The sequence below is a fragment of the Rhinoderma darwinii genome, chromosome 6 (genome assembly GCF_050947455.1).
Source record: "Rhinoderma darwinii isolate aRhiDar2 chromosome 6, aRhiDar2.hap1, whole genome shotgun sequence".
Taxonomy (NCBI): domain Eukaryota; kingdom Metazoa; phylum Chordata; class Amphibia; order Anura; family Rhinodermatidae; genus Rhinoderma; species Rhinoderma darwinii.
In genome coordinates, this window is record NC_134692.1 from 112,116,713 (window position 1) to 112,144,011 (window position 27,299).

General features: G+C 43.4%; 1 protein-coding gene across 1 annotated transcript in view; it reads right to left on the reverse strand.

Moving 5' to 3' along the window:
* Positions 1 to 27,299, reverse strand: part of BFAR (bifunctional apoptosis regulator) — a 95,020-nt gene that overhangs the window by 59,834 nt on the left and 7,887 nt on the right. The gene's annotated exons all lie outside the window — the stretch shown is intronic.

The following is a 27,299-nucleotide window of genomic DNA, read 5'->3' on the forward strand; positions in this document are numbered from 1 at the left end:
CCATGGACAGTGACTTCCGATCCCAATAAACATGAACCTGTCAAAAAAAAAAAGAAGTTCTGACTTACCGATAACTCCCGGCGTCTTCCTCCAGTCTGACCTCCCGGGATGACAATTCAGGCCAAGTGACAGCTCCAGCCAATCACAGGCCAAGCACAGCCTGCAGCGGTCACATGGACTGGCGCGTCATCCAGGGAGGTGGGGCCCGATGTCGAGAGGCGCGTCACCAAGGCAACGGCCGGGAAGTTCTCGGTAAGTACGAACTTTTTCTTTTTTTCACGGCATTCACTGTCGAGGGTGCTGAAAGAGTTAGCTCTTTCAGCACCTTGGACAGTGACGGGCGGCGACTAGACTCATCTCTATGATGGCGGCTGCGCGAAAATCACGCAGCCGCGCATCAGAAATACCCCCGTGTTTCCCCGAAAGTAAGACATATGTCTTACTTTCGGGGTACGGCTTATATTAGCCGACCCCCCGATACGTCTTACAATCGGGGGTGTCTTACTATCGGGGAAACACGGTAGTTAACATTTCCCATATGTCTACTTTATGGTTGCATAGTTATTTGTTATTTTTTTTTGAACATCCTTTTATTTTTCTAGGATGTTACAAGGTTTAGAACTTAAAGGGAATGTGTCGCTAGAAAAAAAATACACTGTTAATTTTTTCACAAGTCAGGAAATATTATAAATTAGAATGTAATTTATAACCTTTCCATGTGCTGGTCACTAGAGGGAGCAATTCAAAAAATTGCAGCATGGCCAATGTGGTAAAGCAACCTCATTGCTTTATGCTGCAAATTTGGGGGTAGACCCTCTCTAGTGTCCTCACCCAATCTCCTTCCCCCCCCCCTTTATTTTGGTTAGTGCCAGGAGAAGGAGGGGCTTGAATCTTCAAACCTCCTGCACTGTGTACTGCCGTTTGCTGAGTACTGTATCTAATCTTCCTACACTGTGCAGTCACTCAGAAGACAGTATAACACGAACATAATATACACCTCGCATACACTAACATAATACACTTTTCTCCACTCCTATTCCTTTGGTTCCTTGAACATATGGCTGGAAGTCGTCATCTTACTGTCCGGCAGCGGCTTCCGGTCCACTTGAAAATGGCGCTGGATTTCGCTCTGCGAACGAGCTTCGTTTTGGTCTGTGTGGGAGTGGCGTATACGCCGTTCCTACACAAATGGCGGACGCTTCAGAGAATGGAATGGCTCCCGTTCGCATTCTCTATGGGGTTTTATGTGCTGTATGCCATCTCTGTATGTGTCGTTAATTGACACATACAGAGATGGGGAAAAAAAATGGCAGCCCCCATACAGAAGTAAAAGTAAGAACAAAGTAGAACATAGAACACAAATAAAATTTATGTTAATATCATATTAAAAGCAATAAGATAAAAACAAAAAATTCATGACGCCTTCCCTTTTAAGCAGCAATTTCTCGCATTTTCTAGAAAATTTCAAGAGCTTTTTTTCAGGACCAGTTCTGTTCTGAAGTGCCTTTTGAGGGCCTTCTATATTAGAAACCCCCAATCAAAGTATTCAAAACAGCATTTAGAAAGTTTCTTAACCCTTCAGGAGTCTCACCGGAATTAAAGAAAAGTAGAGGTGAAACTTTTTGTGCTGAAATACATTTGTAATATTTTTTTTTTTTAAATATATAATACAGCAGGATTTACCAGATAAACGCAACTCCATATTTATTGCCAGAGTCTGCCGGTTTTAGAAATATCCCGCATGGGGACCCTTAGTGTGCTACTGGACTGAAACACAGGCCTCAGAAGCAAAGGAGCACCTAGTGGACTTTGGGGCCTCATGCGCATATATATTTTTTTTTTAAGAGTAGAATATATTTTAGGCACCACTCCTCCTTTTTTCTTTTTTTTGCAGAAAATCTGTTTTAATCCCTTTTTTTTTTCTTGTATCACAGAAGATTTTACCAGAGAAATGCAACTCAATAGTTCTTGCCCAGATTCTGCAGTTTTTATAAATATTCCACAGGTGGAGCTAGTGTGTTAATGGACTGAAGCACAGGCCTTAGAAGTAAAGGAGCACCGAGTGGATTTTGTGGCCTCCTTTCTATTAGAATATATTTTAAGTCCACTGTCAGGTTTGAAGAGGTTTTCTGGTGCCAAAACAGTGGAAACACTGCAAAAAGACACCATTTGTCAAAATACACCCCTTATCACGTGGTAGAGGGAGCATTTTGACCCCACAGGTTTTTTTGCTAAATTTAGTGGAATGAGGCCGTGGAAATGAAAATATAATTTTTTCCAAATAAAACATGAGTTTTCAATTTTACAAGGCATAAAGGAGAAAAAAAAAAACTCCCCAACACTTGAATAGCAGTTTCTCCCGATTCCAGCAATACCCCATATGTGGTAATAAACTGCTGTTTGCACACACTGCAAGGATTCGAAGGGAAGGAGCACCATATGACTTTTGGAGCTCAAATTTTGCTGGAATGGTTTTGTGGAACTATGTCACATTTGCAAAGCCCATGCGGGACCAAATCGGTGGAAACCTTCTAAAAGTGACCATTTGGGAAACTACACCCCTTAAAGAATTTGAGTGGTATAGTGAGCATTGTGACCCCACAGATATTTTTCTGAATTTAATATAATTAGACAGTGAAAATTAAAATCTACATTTTTTTTTTTTTTAAGTAAAATGACATGTTAGCTCAAATTATTCCATATTCACAATAGGTAAAGGAGAAAAATCATCCCAACCTTTGTAAAGCAAACTCTTCTGAACACCGCAATATCCCATATGTTTGTCATAAACGGCTGTTTGGGCACACGGCAGGGCTTAGAAGGGAAAGCGCACCATTTGGCTTATGGAGCTCAAATTTAGCTGGAATTGTTTGCTGAGGCCATGTCGCATTTGCAATGCCCTTGAGGGGCCAAAAACAGTGGAAACCCCTAAAATTTGACCCCCCCCCCAATTAGGAAACTACACCCCTCAAGAAATTTATGTAGGGGTATAGTGAGTATTTTGACCCTAGAGGTTTTTTGTGAAAATGAAAATCGAAATATTTTTTTCCGATATTTTAAAATATAGGTTTTCAACATTTTTGTTTCATTTCCACATTTAATTTTGGACACAGGGCGGGGCTCAAAAGAGAAGGAGCGTCATTTGACTTTTAAAGCTCCAATTTATCTGGAATGGTGTGCACAGGCCATGTCACATTTGCAAAGCACCTTAGCCCCAGTGGAACCCACCCAAAAACTACCATATTTTGGAAAATTTACCCCCAAGGAATGTGTGGTTACCCTATATGTGTACATTACCCACTGCATGGGCATTTTTCAGGGCCTCGAGCGGACTGTGTGCATTTTGACTTTCAGCTTGCATTTTAACAATATATTACTTTTGCTTTTTTGAAATGAAGAAACTTTCTAATATACTTCATTTTTAAAACTTGCAGGTTTTCATCCCCCATTGCATAAACCTGGCTGCTCTTGCTTCTACACAGACTCTAGGAGTTCCTCTCCTTTCTGTTTGTAAAAGGGCTGGCTGCCTGGCTCAATTCATCAGCTAAGCCAGGAGGGAGGAAGGGGCTGGATAGCTGATGAATTGAACCAGGCAGCCAGCCCCTTCATCCGCATCATCAACACACAGAGAGGAGGGGGATGCTCCTTCTCCTGGAGCTTGTTCTGAGGTGTCACAGCAAGAAATGCAGGTCTACACTTCTGGGTTCACACAATGAGGACTTAAAACCTGCAGTGCGTGCAGGTTTTAAAAATAGAGTATATTCGCAAGTTTCTTTATTTCACAAAAGCAAAATGCTAAATAGTTTTTCTTTTCATCGGACAAACCCTTTAGGTAAATTTTTATTTTTGGGTATACTTTGGCCATGGCTCATTTATGGAGATGGGTTTTGACAAGAATGGCACGAACAACAATACCCAAAGAAAATTTTGGCATACTAAAGATGAACTAAATTATATTCTTGAATGTCTTAAATGGGACAAATTAATTAAGCGTTTAAAAACGTGGCTCTGTGTGGAAGATTTTAAAGCACTCAATGAGACGCAAGACTGGGAGTGATGGGCAATCTGGGCAATAATAACAGGTATCACACCTCATTCCTTTCTTGGTACATAAAAGACATCTTCTCTAGGGGTACTTTGACTCCGTTGAGGGAATTGCAGCAATAAAATGTCGCTCAGTGAGTCTTTTGACATATTCAGATTCTAATAGATGAGAGGGGCCATCATTTGCAAAAACAAGATCTTCAATTTCCTTTTTTGTGTAACACAAACGAGTTGTATGTGGCAACCTGAAAACGGGAAATAACTAATTTTTTTTTGTACCTGGTATATGATTTTCTTGATACCTGGTATGGGTGTAGAACCTGATCAGCAAGGTCTACCCCCCCCCCCCCATGTACTTGTTGTAATCAATGATTGACACAGGTTTTTGCTTTGGGGTAGTAGAACCTAATTCTACAACATCCATTGTTGCATCAGTGTGGATCAAGCTGAGGATAAAAATCTCCTTTTTGTCTTTTGTATTTTATGGCAAGCAGCTCCCTGCTGCGAACACCAATGATTATGGAAACCCTTGGCGGTTTTTAAGAATAGTCCCATAAGCCCGTGTTATGTTCGACCAAACTTTTAAAAAGGGGTATGCTTGTGTAGTAGTTGTCTACATACAGGTTATGGTCCTTTTCTAGAAATGGGGTAATAAGCTCCCAAACAATTTTTGTACTTGTCCCTAGATAGGGGGGGGGGGGGCTCCTGGTGGGTTTAGTTGGCTATCTTTTTCCTCATAAATGCGAAAAGAGCTTTATTCCAAACCTTGCTCTTTTAGACGGAATAAATTGTTTGAAGTTCAGTTTCCCTTTGAATTTTACTAGGGACTCCTCAATGGAAATGTTTTGCGTGGGGGTGTAAAGTAATAAAAATGTGTCTGACGACGCTTTGATGATGGGCCTGATTTTGTAGAGTCGGTCATAATCTGGGGCACTTCTAGGAAGGCACTGGCTATTATCGTTCAAATGCCAAAATCTCATGAGCATTTCATAACGGGCTCTAGGAAGAATGGCAGAAAAGGCAGGGGTGGTTAGAACGGGATGGGTGGACGAGTATGATCGAATGCTCGGTTTTTTAACAAGCCCCATGGCATTTGTGAGACCTATAAATTTTTTTCATTACATCAATATCTGTTGGCCTCCATAAATTTTGCCTGGCATCATAGGATCGGGGATTCTGAGAGATAAATTGGGAAGCATTTAAATTTGCTTGGAAAATATGGTCCAGCAAATAATTTGTTAGAAATAAGTTAAAAAAATGAATTGGTCCAAAAACCTTTCACCTCCACGTTTGTACCTGGGGTGGCATTAAAGTCCGTGATGAATGGCATACCAGAATTTGAAGCCTCCCATCTAATAACTGCTACATCTAGTGGCAAACTCCCTTGTAGGTTGGCATGCGCCTCTTTACTAAAACGAGGCATGTCTCTTGTACTGGGCATCGTGCCTAATTTGGAGTTTTTTCTCCAACAGCCCTCTCTACCTGTCCTGTACTGGTCCTTGTCATTTTTGAGGATGGACCAGAATGACTGCTAGACTCTGAGCTGTCACTTTCGCTAAGCGCAAAACCCTCAATTTGTCATCATCTGATAAGACACTTACTTCGCTGTCAGAACATAAAAGGGCGTAAGCCTCCTCTGCAGAATAAAATTGACGTGCCATTTTATTATGTTTCTATTTTTAGATGTAAACATTTATAAACGTAAATGGTATGAAATTAGTTAATTTAATTAGAGCAAATTAATTGCAACAACAAATAAATTGACTGGCACAGCACTTCCCATCAAATTCATTACTAATATAACTTATACTACCCTAACCTTCACCCTAAATTATTACTAACTATACCCTAATAATTATTACTAACTATACCCTAATACTAAAACCTAATACTATACCCTAATCACCTAGCCTAACCCTACATCCTATCTAACAAGGCAGAAATGTGTTTTTTACTTGTATCTAAGGCTTCGTTCATATCTGCGCCAGGGTCCCGTTCCGGCGTTCCGTCTGAGCTTTCCGTCAGAACGGGACCCTGACTGACACAAACGGAAACCAAAGGTTTCTGTTTCCATTACCACTGATTTCAATGGTGACGGATCCGGTGCCAATGGTTTCCATTTGTCTTCGTTGTGCAAAAGGGTTCCGTCGTTTTGACTAAATCAATAGCGTAGTCGACGGAACCCTTGCACAACTGAGACGAACGGAAACCATTGGGACCGGATCCATCACTATTGAAATTAATGGTGATGGAAACGGAAACCTATGGTTTGTGTCTGTCAGGGCTCAGTCGGAACGGGACCCTGGTGCAGATGTGAACGAAACCTTATACTGTGATATTCACAGATCTGACATGGTCTCTCCTCTGTTTGCTCTCTGACAGAACAGCAGGAGAGAGACTGTTTTTATATATACTTGGTCTCAGGGAAAGTTTGTTGCTACTACAAACTTTCCCTGCGATGGGTATGATTTGTTACCATGACCATCACATGATTGGGACATGAACCAATCCGGGCCCGATCATGGCTGCGGGACAAGAGGCATGGTTTTTATTTTCAGTCAAAAATGCTGTGTAAGGGCTTGTTTTTTCGCGGGACGGGGTGTGTTTATTTATTATTATTTTTGTGCTATTTTGGGGTACATGTGACTTTTGGACCACTTTTTATTCTATATTTTGGGAGCGGTGGTGACCAAAAAATAGCGATTGTGATGTGTTTTGTTGTTTGTTTTTTTTTGCAGTGTTTACCCTGCGGGAAAAATAACTTTATAGTTTGGGTCATTACGAATGCAGTGATACCAAATATGTGTAATTATTTTATTTGTTTTAACGTTCATTTTTTTTCCCATCATAAAATACTTTATGATAGGAAAAAAGCAGCAGTTTTTGGTTTTTTTAACTTATTTTTTTAACACTTGAAGACCTGCAGCACTGATCACTGCTATAATACATTACACATTACACACGTAGTGTAATGAATTCTAACTGTCATTGTGATGCTGACAGGAAGCCTCCGATTGCCATGACAACCATCGGCACCCCCTGCCACAATCAATCGTCGCATTTAACGGGTTAACTGCTGAAATCAACGGCGATGGGCAGCAACAGTGGAGCGTCAGCTGTCTAAGACATTGTTGGTGACAGTATGCACTGGGAGCGACTCAGTAACTAAGTCCTCGCGGGAATTTTCTTCCCACACAAGGACGTACAGTTACTAAGTCGTAGGGGTAAAATCCGTCGGTCATTCTCCTCCCGCTCAAGCCCTGCACTTGGCATAATACACTGTCAGTTTTGCCTGGAGTGACTCATTTATGCCTCAAAAAAATAATACTCAGAGAAGAGTAGCTTGCCCTTCTTGCGGAATGTTTTCTCATTATGTAGTGGTGTAATAGGGTGCGCAAACCACTACAACATTTGATTAAAAAAAAGGTGTATACGTATGGCCTTGCTGGGCTCATAGCTGTGTATGCATGCCATGAATAAGGACACAGACGTGTCAGAAACGCGTAGGCACATTCGAACAGGGCTTACTCCAATCCTTCACCTAACACTCATCACAGAACTATCCAATGTAGTTCATTTTAATTTTTGTTATATCAATAAAATTGGAACAGGAGTTCCTTTTTACAGTGAAGGAAATAAGTATTTGATCCCTTGCTGATTTTGTAAGTTTGCCCACTGTCAAAGTCATGAACAGTCTAGAATTTTTAGGCTAGGTTAATTTTACCAGTGAGAGATAGATTATATTTTTAAAAAAACAGAAAATCACATTGTCAAAATTATATATATTTATTTGCATTGTGCACAGAGAAATAAGTATTTGATCCCTTTGGCAAACAAGACTTAATACTTGGTGGCAAAACCCTTGTTGGCAAGCACAGCAGTCAGACATTTTTAGTAGTTGATGATGAGGTTTGCACACATGTTTAGATGGAATTTTGGCCCACTCCTCTTTGCAGATCATCTTTAAATCATTAAGATTTCGAGGCTGTCACTTCGCAACTCGGATCTTCAGCTCCCTCCATAAGTTTTCGATGGGATTAAGGTCTGGAGACTGGCTAGGCCACTCCATGACCTTAATGTGCTTCTTTTTGAGCCACTCCTTTGTTGCCTTGGCTGTATGTTTCGGGTCATTGTCGTGCTGGAAGACCCAGCCACGAGCCATTTTTAATGTCCTGGTGGAGGGAAGGAGGTTGTCACTCAGGATTTCACGGTACATGGCTCCATCCATTCTCCGATTGATGCGGTGAAGTAGTCCTGTGCCCTTAGCAGAGAAACACCCCCAAAACATAATGTTTCCACCTCCATGCTTGACAGTGAGGACGGTGTTCTTTGGGTCATAGGCAGCATTTCTCTTCCTCCAAACACGGCGAGTTGAGTTAATGCCAAAGAGCTCAATTTTAGTCTCATCTGACCACAGCACCTTCTCCCAATCACTCTCAGAATCATCCAGATGTTCATTTGCAAACTTCAGACGGGCCTGTACATGTGCCTTCTTGAGCAGGGAGACCTTGCGGGCACTGCAGGATTTTAATCCATTACGGCGTAATGTGTTACCAATGGTTTTCTTGGTGACTGTGGTCCCAGCTGCCTTGAGATCATTAACAAGTTCCCCCTGTGTAGTTTTCGGCTGAGCTCTCACCTTCCTCAGGATCAAGGATACCCCACGAGGTGAGATTTTGCATGGAGCCCCAGATCGATGTCGATTGCCAGTTATTTTGTATGTCTTCCATTTTCTTACTATTGCACCAACAGTTGTCTCCTTCTCACCCAGCGTCTTACTTATGGTTTTGTAGCCCATTCCAGCCTTGTGCAGGTCTATGATCTTGTCCCTGACATCCTTAGAAAGCTCTTTGGTCTTGCCCATGTTGTAGAGGTTAGAGTCAGACTGATTAATTGAGTCTGTGGACAGGAGTCTTTTATACAGGTGACCATGTAAGACAGCTGTCTATAATGCAGTCACCAAGTTGATTTGGAGCGTGTAACTGGTCTGGAGGAGGCTGAACTCTTAACCCCTTAGTGACCAGCCCATTTTAGGCCCTAATGACCAAGCTATTTTATTCGTTTTTCTATAGTCGCATTCAAAGAGCTATAACGTTTTTATTTTTTCGTCTACATAGCTGTATGAGGACTTGTTTTTTGCGGGATTAGTTGTGCTTTTTAATGGCACCATTTTTGGGTACATATAATTTTTATATTAACTTTTATTAACCTTTTTGGGGGGGATTATAAAAAAAACCTGAAATTCCGCCATTGTTCTATGCGTTTTTAAATTGACGCCGTTCACTATGCGACGTAAATAACATGTTACCTTTATTCTATGGGTCGGTCCGATTACGGCGATACCACATATGTAGAGTTTTTTTTATGTTTTACGACTTTTGCACAATAAAAACACTTTTTTGAACTAAAATTATTTGCTTTTGCATCGTCTCTTTCCAAGAGCCGTAATTTTTTTATTTTTCCATCAATGTAGTGATTTTTTGGGCTTGTTTTCTGCGGGACAAGACGTAGTTTTGATTGGTACTGTTTTGGGGTGCATGGGACTTATTGATTCATTTTTATTATGACTTTTTTGGGGGGCAATGGAAAAAAATTGCAATTTCGCCATGGTTTTTTGCGTTTTTTTTTTTTTACGTTCACTTTGCGGTTTAAATTACATTAACTTTATTAATGGAGTTATTACGGTCGCGGCGATACCACATATGTGTACTTTTTTCTTTTTTTTACACTTTTACTAAATAAAACCACTTTTTATGGAAAAAAAATGGTTTTATTTATTTTTTTTACTGTACTTTTTTATTAATAATCTTTATTTCACTTTGACTGATTTTATTAGTCCCACTAGGGGACTTTACTGTGCGATATTCCGATCGCTGCTATAATGCTCTGGTATACTTCGTATACCAGAGCATTATTGCCTGTCAGTGTAAATCTGACAGGCAATCTGTTAGGACGTGCCTCCGGCGCGTCCTAACAGGAATATGTCCCGGGCAGACCTGGGGGCTTTTATCAAGCCCCCGGCTGCCATGACACCCCATCGGAGACCCGCGATTTCATTCGCGGGCCGCCGATGGGTGACAGAGGGAGCGCACTCCCTCTGTAAACAAAGTTAAATGCCGCGGTCGCTATTGACGGCGGCATTTAACGGGTTAAACGGCCGCAATCGAAGTAAACTTCGATCGCGGGCGTTGGAGCAGGAGCTCAGCTGTCATCAGACAGCAGAGCCCCGGCTCCTGCCTGCACGGGAGACCCGTGCAGGATTAGACTAGGCTGACGTGAAAAGGCGTCAGCCTAGCCTAAAGCCCATTAGTGAATCACGTAAAAAGGCGTATTAGTGGTCACTAAGGGGTTAATGGTTGGTAGGGGATCAAATACTTATTTCTCTGTGCACAATGCAAATAAATATATATAATTTTGACTATGTGATTTTCTTCTTTTTTTTTTTTTATATATCTATCTCTCACTGGTATAATTAACCTAGCCTAAAAATTCTAGACTGTTCATGACTTTGACAGTGGGCAAACTTACAAAATCAGCAAGGGATCAAATACTTATTTCCTTCACTGTAAGGGTATGTGCACACACACTAATTACGTCCGTAATATACGGACGTATTTCGGCCGCAAGTACCGGACCGAACACAGTGCAGGGAGCCGGGCTCCTAGCATCATAGTTATATACGATGCTAGGAGTCCCTGCCTCTCTGCAGGACAACTGTCCCGTACTGTAATCATGTTTTCAGTACGGGACAGTAGTTCCACGGAGAGGCAGGGACTCCTAGCATCGTACATATGTATGATGCTAGGAGCCCGGCTCCCTGCACTGAGTTCGGTCCACTACTTGCGGCCGAAATACGTCCGTCAATTACGGACGTAATTAGTGTGTGTGCACATACCCTTACTCACACCCACTGCTGGATCTTGGATTTTATGACACATAAATACAACCGTAAGTGCATATTGTGGATTAAAATAACCACCACATATTTTCTGCTGTGCACTTAGGCCAGATTCTGATTTCCAGATTACAGCTGCATTTTAGGGTCTGTCTTGCGGTGTATTCACATGTGCACATTTTAATCCGGGTGTGTGTTTTTTTTTTTAAATGCAGTTTTTTAGGCCAACTCCAGGTGTGACTCATAATGTATGAGAAAGTATAATGCTGCGCTCCCACAGTGCAGATTTGCTGCAGATTTTGCATTTGTGTTTTTTAAGCCAAAAACAGGAACAGAACCTAAATCGAAGAAATATATATAAAGAAAGGCATTATAGGTCTGCAATTCTGGTTTTTGCTTACAAAATGCTGGTAAAATCTGCAGTGTGTGAACCCAGCCTTAAGGACAGATACATTTCTCTTATTTGAATCCACCCCTAACTTTGGCTTCAAAAACCGAATAAAACCTGCACGTTTGTATACACCCTTAAAATTGCAACGCCTGGATCCCCCCCCTCCCTCTGATTTGAATGACTCTAATTTAGATCACCAAAGATTCCTATGGTATACGAAGTTCGGTTTAGTAGAACAGTATGCAGTCCGGCTGTTTAAATCCATTTAACGGCCATCTGAGGGTTGTCACATTCACAAGCAGATTTCATATTTGTATCAGTTTGGAATATGCATGGTCCTGATTAATGGGATTTGTGAACATTTGGTTTGAACTGAAAATCTGGACAGACTTCAGGGCATGCTGTGTGTTTTTATTTTTCCCAATCGTTTGTGGGGTTGACAAAATGACTAAGGCTCTATTCACACGACAGGGTTTCCCGGCCGTTCAAAAAACATCCATCACACGGCTGCAGTAGGAACAATAGATCCCAAATCGGGCTATTCACACACCCGATGTTTTGACGGCCTGGGAAACCAGGCCGTCAAAAAGTGGGACATGCCCTATTTTCGTCCGTACTCCCGGCCACCCGGCTAACATAGAAGTCTATGGGGTTGGGTAATACACGGCCATCAATGGAATGTGTTCCGAGTGATGGCCGTGTCTTCTGTCGCTCGCTCTCTCCTACTCACAGTGCGAAGTGCATGTGAGGAGGAGGAGGAGGGTATTTTTTTGCTCCCTGTAGGAGCGGAATCCCCAATCCCCGATCTCAGCAACGCTGTGTTCGGGGATTGGGGATTCCGCTCCAGGAGAAGTTCCTGACTTCACTGTCCATATATGGACACAGTGACGTCACGGTGTCCATATATGGACACAGTGACGTCACGGTGTCCATATATGGACACAGTGACGTCACGGTGTCCATATATGGACACAGTGACGTCACGGTGTCCATATATGGACACAGTGACGTCACGGTGTCCATATATGGACACAGTGACGTCACGGTGTCCATATATGGACACAGTGACGTCACGGTGTCCATATATGGACACAGTGACGTCACGGTGTCCATATATGGACACAGTGACGTCACGGTGTCCATATATGGACACAGTGACGTCACGGTGTCCATATATGGACACAGTGACGTCACGGTGTCCATATATGGACACAGTGACGTCACGGTGTCCATATATGGACACAGTGACGTCACGGTGTCCATATATGGACACAGTGACGTCACGGTGTCCATATATGGACACAGTGACGTCACGGTGTCCATATATGGACACAGTGACGTCACGGTGTCCATATATGGACACAGTGACGTCACGGTGTCCATATATGGACACAGTGACGTCACGGTGTCCATATATGGACACAGTGACGTCACGGTGTCCATATATGGACACAGTGACGTCACGGTGTCCATATATGGACACAGTGACGTCACGGTGTCCATATATGGACACCGTGACGTCACGGTGTCCATATATGGACACCGTGACGTCACGGTGTCCATATATGGACACCGTGACGTCACGGTGTCCATATATGGACACCGTGACGTCACGGTGTCCATATATGGACACCGTGACGTCACGGTGTCCATATATGGACACCGTGACGTCACGGTGTCCATATATGGACACCGTGACGTCACGGTGTCCATATATGGACACCGTGACATCAGGGGCTTCTGAAGCGGAATTCCCGGCGCCGTGGCCGGTGTTTCCGCTCCAGGAGAAGTCCTTGATTTCACTGTCCTGGAACGGTGGCGCTATCTACAGAAAGTTGTGGGGGGTGCCATCTATGGGGGATGCCATGTAAAAGGGTCCTGTGTAGAACTACCTACAGGGGGCTGTGTGGCACTACCTACAAGGGGGCTGTGTGCCATTACTTACAGGAGGGATGTGTGGCACTACCTACACGGGAGCTGTATGGCAGTATCTACAGAGGGAAGTGTGTGGCAAAAAATTGACATATGAAATTCATCCGTTTTTAAAACGGGCAGGGAAAAAAATGGATGCAAAACGTGTCAAAATCTGCCGTTAAAAATGTAAACGTGGCCCGGCACGGAAACTAAACGGATGCAAAACGACCCTGTCGTGTGACTAGAGCCTAAAGGTGGGTTTATACGGGCAGACATTACCTGTGTGTACCACCTTTTAAAACTAGCGCTGATCGACAATACAGAAGCTGAGCCTGCGCCGTCACCCACGGTTGTCAGCTGTATGTTAAAGCTGACACTCTGCTGTAACGGCAGCGAATGGAGCTAACTCTGATCCCTGCCATTAACTCCTTAGATGACGCGATCCAAAGCGGTCGCGGCATCTTAGTGGTTTGTAAGTGATCAGTATCGCAACAATGTGATCGCGGGGTGCCAATCGTTGCTGTGGCAACTGGAGGTCCAACAATGGACTCCTGGCCTGCCCTGTGCGGAAGCACTTTAGGCCCTGCTCGGAGGCGGTGCCTAATAGGCTTGCTGTCAGTAAATAACTGACAGCTGTAATGCACTGCACTATGTGGGTAGTGCAATGTATTAGAATAAATATCAGAAGTGCAGGCCTTCAGGTCTGCTATTGGGACAAAAAAAAGTGAAAAAAGTTAATAAAAATGTTGTACAAAAGTGCAAAAATAAAAGTTTCAAGTGAAAAATAAATCCAAACTGCCTTTTTTCCTATAAGTCTCTTATTAAAGAACAAAAATGAAACCATTAAAGTACATATATTTGGTACCACCGCGTTCGTAATGACCCAAACTGTAATATTATTTTTCCTGCACGGTGAGTACTGCAATAAAAAATAACTCTGCCAGAATTGCTATTTTTTTTGGTTACCACCCCTCCCAAACAGAATAAAAAGTGATCAAAAAGTCGCATGTACCCCAAAATGGTACCAATAAAAACTAAAGTGATAAATACCTCTTTGGGATCTTTGAACTTGTTGTTTTACTGCCCTGATGTACACCACCAATAGTAGAAATTGATATAAAGGAACAGGGGATGTAGGAAAAGAGGGCAAGTAGTTGAGATATTGAATCTGTTTTTGAAAAACCGGCTGTGGTAATGATAGGTTACCATATAGGGACAGGTTGAACGGTCCCTTGTGGAACACCCTATATCATATCAAATCCCACTTAGCATATGATGTAATATAAAGCTTTAGCCCCTTAGCCTTGTGTTTTAAGCATGAATCACAGTGAACAATAAAACTACAACCCGTCCTGCAAAATACAAGCCCTTACGCAGCTTTTTTGACTGAAAAATAAAAAAGTTATGACTCCTAGAATATGGTGACACAAAAAAGAAATTATTTAAGAAAAAAAAAAAAATGATTTTATTGGGCAAAAACATAAAACTATATTTATATGGTATCCTCGTAATCGTATGGATCAGCAGAATAAAGTAATAATGTAATTTATGACGCACAGTGAACGCCGTAAAAGAAAAAAAGAGTAAAAAATGTTGTGTGAATTGCTGTTTTTTGGTCATCTTGCTCGTCAAAAAATGGAATAAAAAGTGATAAAAAAGTCGCATGTACCCCAAAATGGTATTAATGAAAATGATGGATTGTCCCGCAATAAATAAGTCCTCACACAGCTTCGTTGGAGAAAAATAAAAAAGTTCTGGCAGTAGATTGGGCACTATTTATCAGTGCGACACTTGCCACACCTGCGGATTATTATTTATTTACCCCATTATTATGCCCACTTATTATGCCCCTGATGTACTCCGCAAAGCTTACATATGCCCCACATTATAAACTAAAATGCCAGTAAGGGCCAGTTCACACTGAGTTTTCTGACGCAGAAACTGTATTGGAAAATGCGCCAAAAAACTGCAAAAAATGCCTCCCATTGATTTCAATGAGAGGCAGAGGCGTTTTTTTTCCCCACGAGCGGAAAACCATCTCGCAGGAAAAAGAAGCGACATGCCCTATCTTCAGGCGTTTACGTCTCTGACCTCCCATTGACATCAATTCGTATTTCGTGTCGTTTTTTGCCCATGGCGCTCAATGGCCGCAAGCAAAAACCGCCTTGAAAAATGCAGTGAAAAATGCGGCAAACGGCGTGCAGGCAGATCAAAATCTGCCTCAAAATTCCAGACGGAACTGGAACTGGGCACAACATATTGTGCACGAAAATGTTATATCAGTGGAAAATTGCAATTTTCGCTTTGCACCATCCACTGTGCATAAACCCCTTTGTGCACCATGACGTAATATCCCGTCGTGGTGCAGGGGTGATGTATGTAGCGGGCACACGCACTGAGCCCGCTCCATACGCTGTGGGTGTCAACTGTGTATTACAGCTGACACCCGGGACTAACGGACAGAAACAGTGATCGCATACCAGTACATTATATGTTACTTTAAATTGTGTCAATAGAAACTACAACTACTCCTGCATAAGCCCTCACACCGCTCTATTGACGGAAAAAGAAAAAAGTTATGGCTCTTGGAAGGCGGGTGTAATGACAGGGTAGGGAGACAGACAGGTGAGCCCTAATCTACCCGCCACTCAGTCCCTGCCTACTTGCAACGACCCGTCCTAAGCGATGGGGTACAACTGGGCGACAATCCCTACGCTCACTAAGTGCAAGACAGACAAAACAGATAAGGGTACACAGAAGCTAGGGAAACAGGGCAGCTGCCCACGGAGACACCGTGAGCAACAAGAGTAGTGAACGAGCCGAGTCAAACCAGGAGAGAGCGAGGTACAAAACGCTGAGCAGGAGAGTGGTCAGAAAGCCAAGGTCAATAACAAGCAGAGGATGAGTAGTACAAGCAGCAGCAGCAAGCCAGGAAACAAGCATAGAAGAACCACAGGCAAAGGAGGAACAGGAAAGGCAGGTATAAATAGACAGTGGGCGGGAACTAGCACCGTCTGGCCAGGCTGTGATAGGCTCTCCCACTCCTAAGCCTGCCATCCTGAGTGGTGGAAGATGGAGTCAGTCTCACAGACATAGGAGCAGGTGCAGACTGATTGCCCACGGGCGTTGACACAGAAGCTGTGTCTGGCAAATCCTTTACAGTACCCCCCCCTTTTATGAGGGGCCACCGGACCCTTTCTAGGTGGACCTGGTTTATTGGGGAAACGAAGGTGAAACCTCCTGAGCAATACCCCAGCGTAAACATCCCGGGCGGGTACCCAAGTCCTCTCCTCAGGCCCGTATCCTTTCCAATGGACCAGGTACTGGAGGGAGCCTTGGACCATCCTGCTGTCCACAATCTTGGCCACCTCGAATTCTACCCCCTCAAGGGTGAGAACAGGGACCGGAGGTTTCCTCGAGGGAGCCAAGGACGGGGAGCAGCGTTTAAGGAGGGAGGCATGAAAGACGTCGTGCACTCGAAAAGACGGGGGCAACTCCAGTCGGAAGGAGACAGGGTTAAGGACTTCAATGACCTTGTACGGCCCTATAAACCGGGGAGAAAACTTCTTAGACGGGACTCAAATTTTTAGAAGATAGCCACACCAGATCCCCGACCACAAACAAGGGGTTAGCAGAACGTCTTCTATCTGCCTGAGTCTTTTGTATGCTCTGGGACGCCTCTAGGTTCTTCTGAACCTGGGCCCAGACTGTGCACAGTTCCTGATGAACGACAACTACCTCGGGATTGTTGGAACTACCAGGTGAAACGGAGGAGAACCGTGGATTAAACCCAAAATTACAGAAAAAGGGGGAGACCCCTAACGAGTTACTGACCCGGTTATTAAGGGAAAATTCGGCGAGGGGAATGAATGAGACCCAATCATGTTGACAGTCAGAGATAAAACACCTTAAATATTGTTCTAGAGACTGATTAGTCCTCTCGGTTTGGCCATTCGTTTCAGGATGGAAAGCCGAGGAGAAGGACAGATCAATCTCCAACTTTTTACAGAAGGCTCTCCAAAACAATGAAACAAATTGTACCCCTCTGTCAGAAACAATATTGACAGGAACCCCATGGAGACGCAGGATGTGTTTGAGAAACAAGGTAGCTAACGTCTTAGCATTGGGTAGTTTCTTGAGGGGCACAAAGTGGCACATCTTACTGAAGCGGTCTACTACAACCCACACCACCAAGTTGCCTTGAGATGGAGGCAAATCGGTAATAAAATCCATGGAGATATGGGTCCAAGGTCTCTGGGGAATGGGCAAAGAACATAGTAAGCCCGGTCGGGACCTGGGAGTCTTGGACCTAGCACAAACCTCACAAGCGGCGACATAGGCCTTAACGTCTTTAAGCAACCCAGGCCACCAGTAGTTTCTGGCAATGAGGTGCTTGGTACCCAGGATGCCTGGATGGCCAGATAGTGCAGAGTCATGATTTTCCCTAAGTACCCTTAGCCGGAGTTGCAGGGGAACAAACAGCTTGTTCTCAGGAAGGTTCCCGGGAGCTGAACCTTGATCAGCCGCAATTTCGGAGACTAAATCAGAATCAATAGAGGAAATTATTATACCTGGAGGCCAAACACAAGCAGGATCCTCCTCCGAAGGAGGGCTGGCCATGAAGCTATGCGACAGTGCGTCAGCCTTATATTTTTAGACCCAGCCCTATAGGTGACCAAAAAGTTGAATCTGGTAAAAAATAACGTCCATCGAGCTTGTCTCGGGTTTAGCCTCCAGGCAGATTCTAAGAAAACCAGATTCTTGTGGTCGGTAAGGACCGTTACCTGGTGCCTAGCCCCCTCCAGGAAGTGGCGCCACTCTTCAAATGCCCATTTAATGGCTAAGAGTTTGCGGTTGCCAATATCATAGTTACTCTCAGTGGGTGAAAACTTCCTGGAGAAGTAGGCACAGGGACGGAGATGGGTGAGGGACCTGGTACCCTGGGACAACCTCGGAGGCGTCAACCTCCACGATGAATGGCTCCATTTGGTTGGGCTGAACCAGCACTAGGGCCAGTGGAGGAGATCAGCATCTTTGCGAGTGAGATCCGTAAGAGGCTTAGCGATGACCGAGAAGTTACCAATAAATCTCCTGTAATAATTAGCGAACCCCAGGAAGCACTGGAACGCCTTCAGGGAGGCAGGTTGGACCCATTCCGCTACAGCCTGGACCTTGGCGGGGTCCATGCGGAATTCATGAGGAGTGAGGATTTGACCCAAAAATGGTATCTCTTGCACCCCAAACACACATTTTTCGGTCTTAGCAAACAGTTTATTTTCCCGAAGGACCTGGAGCACCTTCCTGACATGCTCAATGTGGGAGGACCAGTCCTTGGAAAACACAAGTATGTCATCTAGGTACACTACAAGAAATACCCCCAGATAGTCTCTTAAATTCTCATTTATGAAATTCTGGAAGACCGCGGGAGCATTACACAACCCAAAGGGCATGACGAGGTATTCGAAATGACCTTCGGGCGTGTTAAACGCAGTCTTCCACTCATCCCCCTCTTTGATGCGGATAAGGTTATAAGCCCCCCGTAGATCAAACTTAGAGAACCATTGGGCCCCCTGAACCTGATTGAAGAGATCAGGAATCAAAGGAAGGGGGTACTGGTTCCTTACAGTGACCTTATTCAAGTTCCGGCAGTCGATGCACGGCCTAAGACCACCATCCTTCTTCCCTACGAAGAAGAAGCCAGCACCTACCGGAGAAGTAGAGGGGCGAATGTAACCCTTGGCCAGGCATTCCTGGGTATACTCTCTCATGGCTTCATGTTCGGGACAAGAGAGATTGAATATCCTACCCTTGGGGAGCTTATCTCCTGGTACCAAATCGATTGCGCAATCGTATTCTCTATGAGGAGGTAACACTTCGGAGGCCTCTTTAGAGAAAACATCAGCGAAGTCCTGAAGAAACTCAGGTAGAGTGTTCATCTCCTCAGGGAGAGAAATAGAATTAACAGAAAAACATGACGTCATGCCTTCATTACCCCATTTGGTAAGATCCCCAGTATTCCAGTTAAACGTGGGACTATGCAACTGCAACCAGGGAAGGCCTAAAACCAAAGCGGACGATAATCCCTGCATCACCAGTACAGAGCACTGCTCCAAATGCATGGAGCCAACAAGGAGTTCAAAAACAGGGGTATGCTGTGTAAAATAACCATTAGCAAGAGGAGTGTAGTCGATACCCACTACCGGGACAGGTTTAGGCAAATCAATCAATGGCATAGCTAGAGACATAGCAAATTCCACAGACATAATATTAGCAGAAGACCCTGAATCCACGAAGGCACTGCCGGTAGCAGACCTACCACCAAAAGAGACCTGAAAGGGAAGCAAGATTTTATTAGGTTTCATCTTTACGGGAAATACCTGTGCGCCCAAGTGACCTCCCCGATGATCACTTAGGCGCGGAAGTTCTTCCGGCTGCTTATTTTTACGCCCAGGACAGTTGTTCACTTGATGCTTGTCATCCCCACAGTAGAAGCAGAGACCATTCTTCCCGCGGAACTCTCTACGTTGTTGGGGGGACACGGAGGCCCCGAGTTGCATAGGTTCATCCGAGTTTTCCGTGGAAGAATGAAGCAACGGAACCTCGGGAGCCATCATGGGGGAGTCAGAGGAGATAGCACAAAAACGTTCAAGTCGTCGTTCCCTGAGACGTCGGTCAAGTTGTACCGCTAAAGCCATAACCTGATCTAGGGAGTCAGCAGAGGGATAGCTAACTAGCAGGTCTCTAAGGGCGTTCGACAGACCCAATCTAAACTGGCACCTCAAGGCAGGGTCATTCCACCGAGAAGCTACACACCACTTCCTAAAGTCAGAACAATACTCCTCTACAGGTCTCTTACCCTGACGTAAGGTCACCAGCTGACTCTCGGCAAAGGCAGTCTTGTCAGTCTCGTCATAAATGAGCCCGAGAGCAGAAAAGATCAACGGAGGAAAGTTCAGGGGCGTCAGGAGCTAAGGAGAAGGCCTATTCTTGTGGCCCGTCCTGGAGCCGGGACATAATTATACCCACCCGCTGGCTCTCAGAACCTGAGGAGTGGGGCTTTAAGCGAAAATAGAGCCTACAACTCTCCCGAAAGGAGAAAAAAGTCTGCCGGTCCCCTGAGAACCGGTCAGGCAACTTGAGGTGGGGTTCAAGAGGTGAGGTGGGGGGCAGTACCAGGGAAACATCACGCAGATTGTCCCTCTGAGCCAGGGCCTGGACCTGTAGGGAGAGGCCCTGCATCTGCTGAGCCAGGGTCTCAAGGGGGTCCATAGAAGTGGCAGGGACCATGGTAGACTAGGTTTATGGGCCTGTGATTATGTAATGACAGGGTAGGGAGACAGACAGGTGAGCCCTAATCTACCCGCCACTCAGTCCCTGCCTACTTGCAACGACCCGTCCTAAGCGACAGGGTACAACTGGGCGACGGTCCCTACGCTCAGTAAGTGCAAGACAGACAAAACAGACAAGGGTACACAGAAGCTAGGGAAACGGGGCAGCTGCCCACGGAGACACCGTGAGCAACAAGAGTAGTGAACGAGACGAGTCAAACCAGGAGAGAGCGAGGTACAAAACGCTGAGCAGGAGAGTGGTCAGAAAGCCAAGGTCAATAACAAGCAGAGGATGAGTAGTACAAGCAGCAGGAGCAAGCCAGGAAACGAGCATAGAATAATCACAGGCAAAGAAGGAACAGGAAAGGCAGGTATAAATAGACAGTGGGCGGGAACTAGCTCCGTCTGGCCAGGCTGTGATAGGCTCTCCCAGTCCTAAGCCTGCCATCCTGAGTGGTGGAAGATGGAGTCAGTCTCACAGACATAGGAGCAGGTGCAGACTGATTGCCCTCGGGCGTTGACACAGAAGCTGTGTCTGGCAAATCCTTTACAGCGGGAAGTGAAAAACGAAAATCAAAAATCAAAAAAATTGAGCAGTCCTGAAAGGGTTAATTAATTTCTAATGAAAAACTTTTATGACTACATGTGAGGTATAGCCGTACACGGGAGAAATTGCTTTACAAATGGTGGGGTTCTTTTTCTCCTTTATCCGAAGGGTATGTTCACACACAAAATCAAAAACGGCTGAACATACGGAGCTCTTTTCAAGGGAGAACGGCTCCTGACTTTCAGACTTTTTTTTAGCAACTCCACGTCGGAACAGAACGACGTATGAAATAAATGAGCAGATGTTTGGAGGCGTTCTGCTTCCAATTTTTTGGCCGTTTACAGCCCAAAAAATGGCAGAAAATAAGCCATGTGAACATGCCCTTAGGGTATGTGCACACGTAGTGTTTTCAGCCATAAACATCCCAAAAAATTTCTGAAAAATCGGAATCAGAACGCCTACAATCATCTGCCCATTGATTTCAATGGGAAATACGGCGTTCTGTTCCAAGGGGGCGTTTTTTTACACCTTATTTTCAAAGAGCACGTAAAAACGGCACGTAAAAAGACGCCCGCGAAAAAGAAGTGCCTGTCACTTCTTGGGAAGTTTTTGGAGCCGTTTTTCATTGTGAACATACCCTTAGCCTTTTGGTGTGTCCTATAACTTCTGCCAGCTGCCATTTGTACAATCACTCCCAAAATGGGTGCCAGACACGGCTTAGCAATTTGAAGACACCTTTTCCTGGCTTGTAGCCAAAAATAGGGAGGGGGAGGTGAGATTCCCTCCCACATTTACAGCAGCTGTGAGTCAGGTTGCTTTGCCTTATTCACCTTGCTGTAATTCTGGGAAGTGCTCCCTCTGGTGGCCAACATAGGAAAACATGTCAAATTATTATTCCACCGTGTGGAAAAAATAAATAAATACAGCAAAAAACGTAAACAATATAATAGAAATATGTAACTTACTTAAAAAAACAGCAGTGTATGACCACATGAGGGGTATTGCCGTAATCGGGAGAAATAGCTTTAAAAATTATGAGGGATTTATCTCCTTTATTCCTTTGTAAAAATTTAAAATTACTATGTTTTTTCCGAAAATTTATTTTTTTTCCTTTTCACAGACTTATTCCAATAAATGTAGCGAAAAACCTGTGGGTCAAGATACTAACTGTACCCTTAGATAAATTCCCTTGGGATGTAGTTTCCAAAACGGGGTCACTTTTTGGGGGTTTCCACTATTTTGGTACCAAAAGAGCTCTTCAAACCTGACATGGTGCCTAAAATATATTCTAAAAAAAGGAGGCCCCAAAATCCACGAGTTGCTCCTTTGCTTCTGAGGCCTGTGTGTCAGTCCAGTAGCACACTAGGGCCACATGTGGAATATTTCTAAAAACGTCAGAATCTGGGCAATAAATATTGAGATGTGTTTCTCTGGTAAAACCTTCTGTGTTACAAATGAATTTCGGCAAAAAAAATGAAATTTGTAAATTTCACCTCTACTTTGCTTTAATTCCTGTGAAACGCCTAAAGGGTTAAGAAACTTTCTGAATGCTGGTTTGAATACTTTGAGAGGTGTAGTTTTTAAAGTGGGGGTGATTTATGGGGTCTTTCTAAGTCCCTCAAAGTCACTTTAGAACTGAGCTGCTAAAGTTCTAAGCCTTGTAACGTCATAGAAAAATTAAAGGACGTTCAAAAATCGATGCAAACAAAGAAGACAGACGGGAAATGTAAACTAGTAACTATTTTGGATAGGTAAAAGCATTCCCACATAAGGTAACATGTCAGATTTGAACAAATGTTTTGTATCCACTCCTGGTTTTGGCTTACAAATACTTATATAAAATACTGCCGAGCTAATGAGGCCTAAGCGTATGTTCACACGCAGTGTTTTCAGACGTAATTTGGGTGTTTTACGCCAAGAATTACGCCTGAAAAAACGGCTCCATTACACCTCCAAACATCTGCCCATTGCTTGCAATGGGTTTTACGGTGTTCTATTCCCACGAGGTGTTATTTTACGCGTCGCTGTCAAAAGACGGCGTGTAAAAAGATGCCCGCGAAAAAGAAGTGCATGTCACTTCTTGGGACGTTTTTGGAGCCGTTTTTCATTGACTCCATTGAAAAACATCTCCAATAACGTCTGTAAAATACGCAGCGAAAAACGCGAGTTGCTACAAAAAGTCTGAAAATCAGGAGCTGTTTTCGCATGAAAACAGCGCCGTATTTTCAGACGTATTTTGCTAAGCCGTGTGAACATACCCTTAGGCTGGATTTACACACACATGGAGACATATAAAAACTGGTGTAAAGGTAAAATAGAGAAGTTGCCCATGGCAACAAATCAGGTTGGTGCTTTCATTTTCCAAAGGGCCTATGAAAAATGAGAGGTGTAATCTGGTAGCCATGGGCATCTACTCTAGTTTTCCGTTGCACCAGTTTTGATATATCTCCTCTACAGTGCTTACTATGGCGTCTTTTTGTGTATTTTTTTCTTTTTACTCCCCAAAAACGCTGTGGTTAGATGTTCTATAGTAAAATATGCGAAAGCGGTTTGGATTGTGGCGTGTTTTGGGGTCACTGTCATTTTTTTAAAAACGCAGCATGCTCTATGTATGGCGATTTTTTTATTTTTTTTTCTGGTGCTTTACCTATAGGCTTCTTTATGTGACTCTAAAGACATCAGTAAAAACGCATGAAACACATGGCGGTTTTTAAGTGTTCTAAGATTAGAAAGATAAGTATGTGTAGGAGGCCCAAGGCACACCCAGACCACCAGCACATTTAGGTCTGATCATTGTACACCGTGTTCCAAATTATTATTCACATTGGATTTAAGTGTCATAAACATTTAATTATTAGTTTTTCAATTGAACTCATGGATGGTATTGTGTCTTAGGGCTCTTTGGATCATTGTAATCAATCTCAGACACCTGTGATAATTAGTTTGCTAGGTGTGCCCAATCAAAGGAAAACTACTTAAGAAGGACGTTCCACATTATTAAGCAGGCCACAGGTTTCAAGCAATATGGGAAAGAAAAAGGATCTCTCTGCTGCCGAAAAACGTGAAATAGTGCAAAACCTTGGACAAGGTATGAAAACATTGGATATTTCAAGAAAACGTAAGCGTACTCATCGTACTGTGAAAAGATTTGTGGCTGATTCAGAGCACAGACGGGTTAGTTCAGATAAAGGCATAATGAGGAAGGTTTCTGCCAGACAAATTAATAGGATTAGGAGAGCAGCTGCTAAAATGCCATTGCAAAGCAGCAAACAGGTATTTGAAGCTGCTGGTGCCTCTGGAGTCCCGCAAACCTCAAGGTGTAGGATTCTCCAGAGGTTTGCAAGTGTGCATAAAGCTATTATTCGGCCACCCCTAAACAATGCTCACAAGCAGAAACGGTTGCAGTGGGCTCAGAAATACATGAAGACTAATTTTCAAACCGTGTTGTTTACTGATGAGTGCCGTGCAACCCTGGATGGTCCAGATGGATGGAGTAATGGATGGTTGGTGAATGGCCACCATGTCCCAACAAGGCTGCGACGTCAGCAAGGAGGTGGCGGAGTCATGTTTTGGGCTGGAATCATGGGGAGAGAGCTGGTAGGCCCCTTTAGGGTCCCTGACGTTGTGAAAATGACCTCTGCAAAGTACGTAGAGTTTATGACTGACCACTTTCTTCCGTGGTACAAAAAGAAGAACCGTGCCTACCGTAGCAAAATTATCTTCATGCATGACAATGCACCATCTCATGCTGCAAAGAATACCTCTGGTCATTGGCTGCTATGGGCATAAAAGGAGAGAAACTCATGGAGTGGCCCCCATGTTCCCCTGACCTCAACCCTATTGAGAACCTTTGGAGCATCCTCAAGCAAAATATCTATGAGGGTGGGAGGCAGTTCACATCAAAACAGAAGCTCTGGGAGGCTATTCTGATATCCTGCAAAGATATTCAAGCAGAAAGTGTCCAAATACTCACAAATTCAATGGATGCAAAAATTGTGAAGGTGATATCAAAGAAGAGGTCCTATGTTAACATGTAACTTGGCCTGCTAAGTTTTTTTGGATTGAAAGAGCTTTTGATTTCTGTAAATATGACCTCCTGATGCTGCAAATTCAACAAATTGCCATTTTAGTTCTCTTTACAACCTTTTTTTTTTTTTTTTTTTTTTTTTTTTAAACATTACATTTTTATTGAAAATAAATTTGCCATGAAAATGTACAGATACAATTGAGTAACGATTGATTCACAAGCAAAGGTTAGGCAAGCCTATACACTATCAGCTTCATTGACATCAAAAAGAAGAAACATTGCATGTGGTGCAAGCAGTATCGTACATTTAGATGGACTGGAACAAAAACAAAAAAGAACAAGAAAACCGAAATCTATAAACCCTGATAATGTGAAATAAACCTGAGATGTCAGTTCCACTGACTTATAGAATTTTTAACATCTATAGGAGGTGCTGGTGTGAGTTTTATGCTATCAGATCTTGTGAGAAATGGTAAATTGGTTATATTTGCTCTTAAGCCACACATCCCATCTTTTCTGAAACACGGCAGATTTTTGGACTGCAGATGCAGACATACATTCTACCCAGCAACTATCATTCATACTCCGAACAATATCTCCTATCTTGATGCAGGACTTTTCCTTCCAAGTGAACGCCTGGTGGAAATCAGTAAGTGTTGAAGAATGGTTTGAAAAGAGGCTGGAAATAGATTAAAACCTATGGATAGAAGCGCTAATTCCGGCTTCGGTGTGATATTTGAGCCATAAAGCTCAGAGAGCAATTGGAATACTTTGAGCCACACTGTGTTGGCTTTTTTGCACTCCCACCACATATGAATAAAAGTACCTGTATGACTATCCCATATCCAGCAATTGGAGGACATAGTCGGGAAAATTTGTGAGGCTGGGTTCACACGACCTATTTTCAGGCGTAAACGAGGCGTATTATGCCTCGTTTTACGTCTGAAAATAGGGCTACAATACGTCGCAAACATCTGCCCATTCATTTGAATGGGTTTGCCGACGTACTGTGCAGACGACCTGTCATTTACGCGTCGTCGTTTGACAGCTGTCAAACGACGACGCGTAAAAATACAGCCTCGTCAAAAGAAGTGCAGGACACTTCTTTGGACGTTTTTGGAGTTGTTTTCTCATAGACTCCAATGAAAACAGCTCCAAAAACGGACGTAAAAACGCTGCGAAAACGGCGCGAATAACGCCGCGAAAAAAGTGAGTTGCTCAAAAAACGTCTGAAAATCAGGGGCTGTTTTCCCTTGAAAACAGCTCTGTATTTTCAGACGTTTTTGGTCACTACGTGTGCACATACCCTGACAATCTATTTGGAGTAAAGTGCCATCTATAAAATATTTTTCTTGCATTTTCTGTATGGTTGGCACATCTAGAATGTGTCGTAGTAGCCATGAGGGCGGAGGCCCACTGGTCGTTAGTAAAAGATAGAGCTAAATCCGCTTCCCACAGCGTTTTAATATGACATAAATGATCCGAAATAGGAGTATTCAAAATTTTATAACGCTTAGAGAGACCTTTATCAGATCTATTTGAATAAGTAATCCATCTCTCTAGTGGGGATGGGGAATGAAGGTCTCCCGGAGGAGGGATTTTTTGTAATGCATGTCTGACCTGAAGGTATTTGTAAAAGTCCTCGATGGGAATATTGTATGTATTTTGCAATTCTGATAATAGAATGAAATCACCATTATGCCACAATTTGTGGAGTTTATCCAACTGTTTTTCCTTCCAGCTAGTAAGATCGAGATTAGGAATTGTGATTTCCAACACTTCTAAAGAGCTTTTATAAATATTCATTTGAATTAGGTTCTTCTGGTGGGTTATAATAGGCCATAAGGATAATATGGCTTTTATAGTGGACAACGGAGATCTAGGTACATATTGTAAATGCGAGACAGCAAGTAGAACATTTTTAAGGTGGGGAGTTTTCAAAGAATGCATTTCTATTTGAACCCGTCGTTTGGACTTGTCATTAGACCACAGTGAACGTAATTGGTCCAAGATAGCTGCTCTGTAGTATTGCAGTATGGAGGGACATCCTGAACCTCCCATTTTCGGGTGTAAATACAATATGTCTGCTTTGATTCTAGCTTGCTTATTCTTCCAAAGAAATCTGAGTATCAAATTTTGGAGTTGTTTTAGGT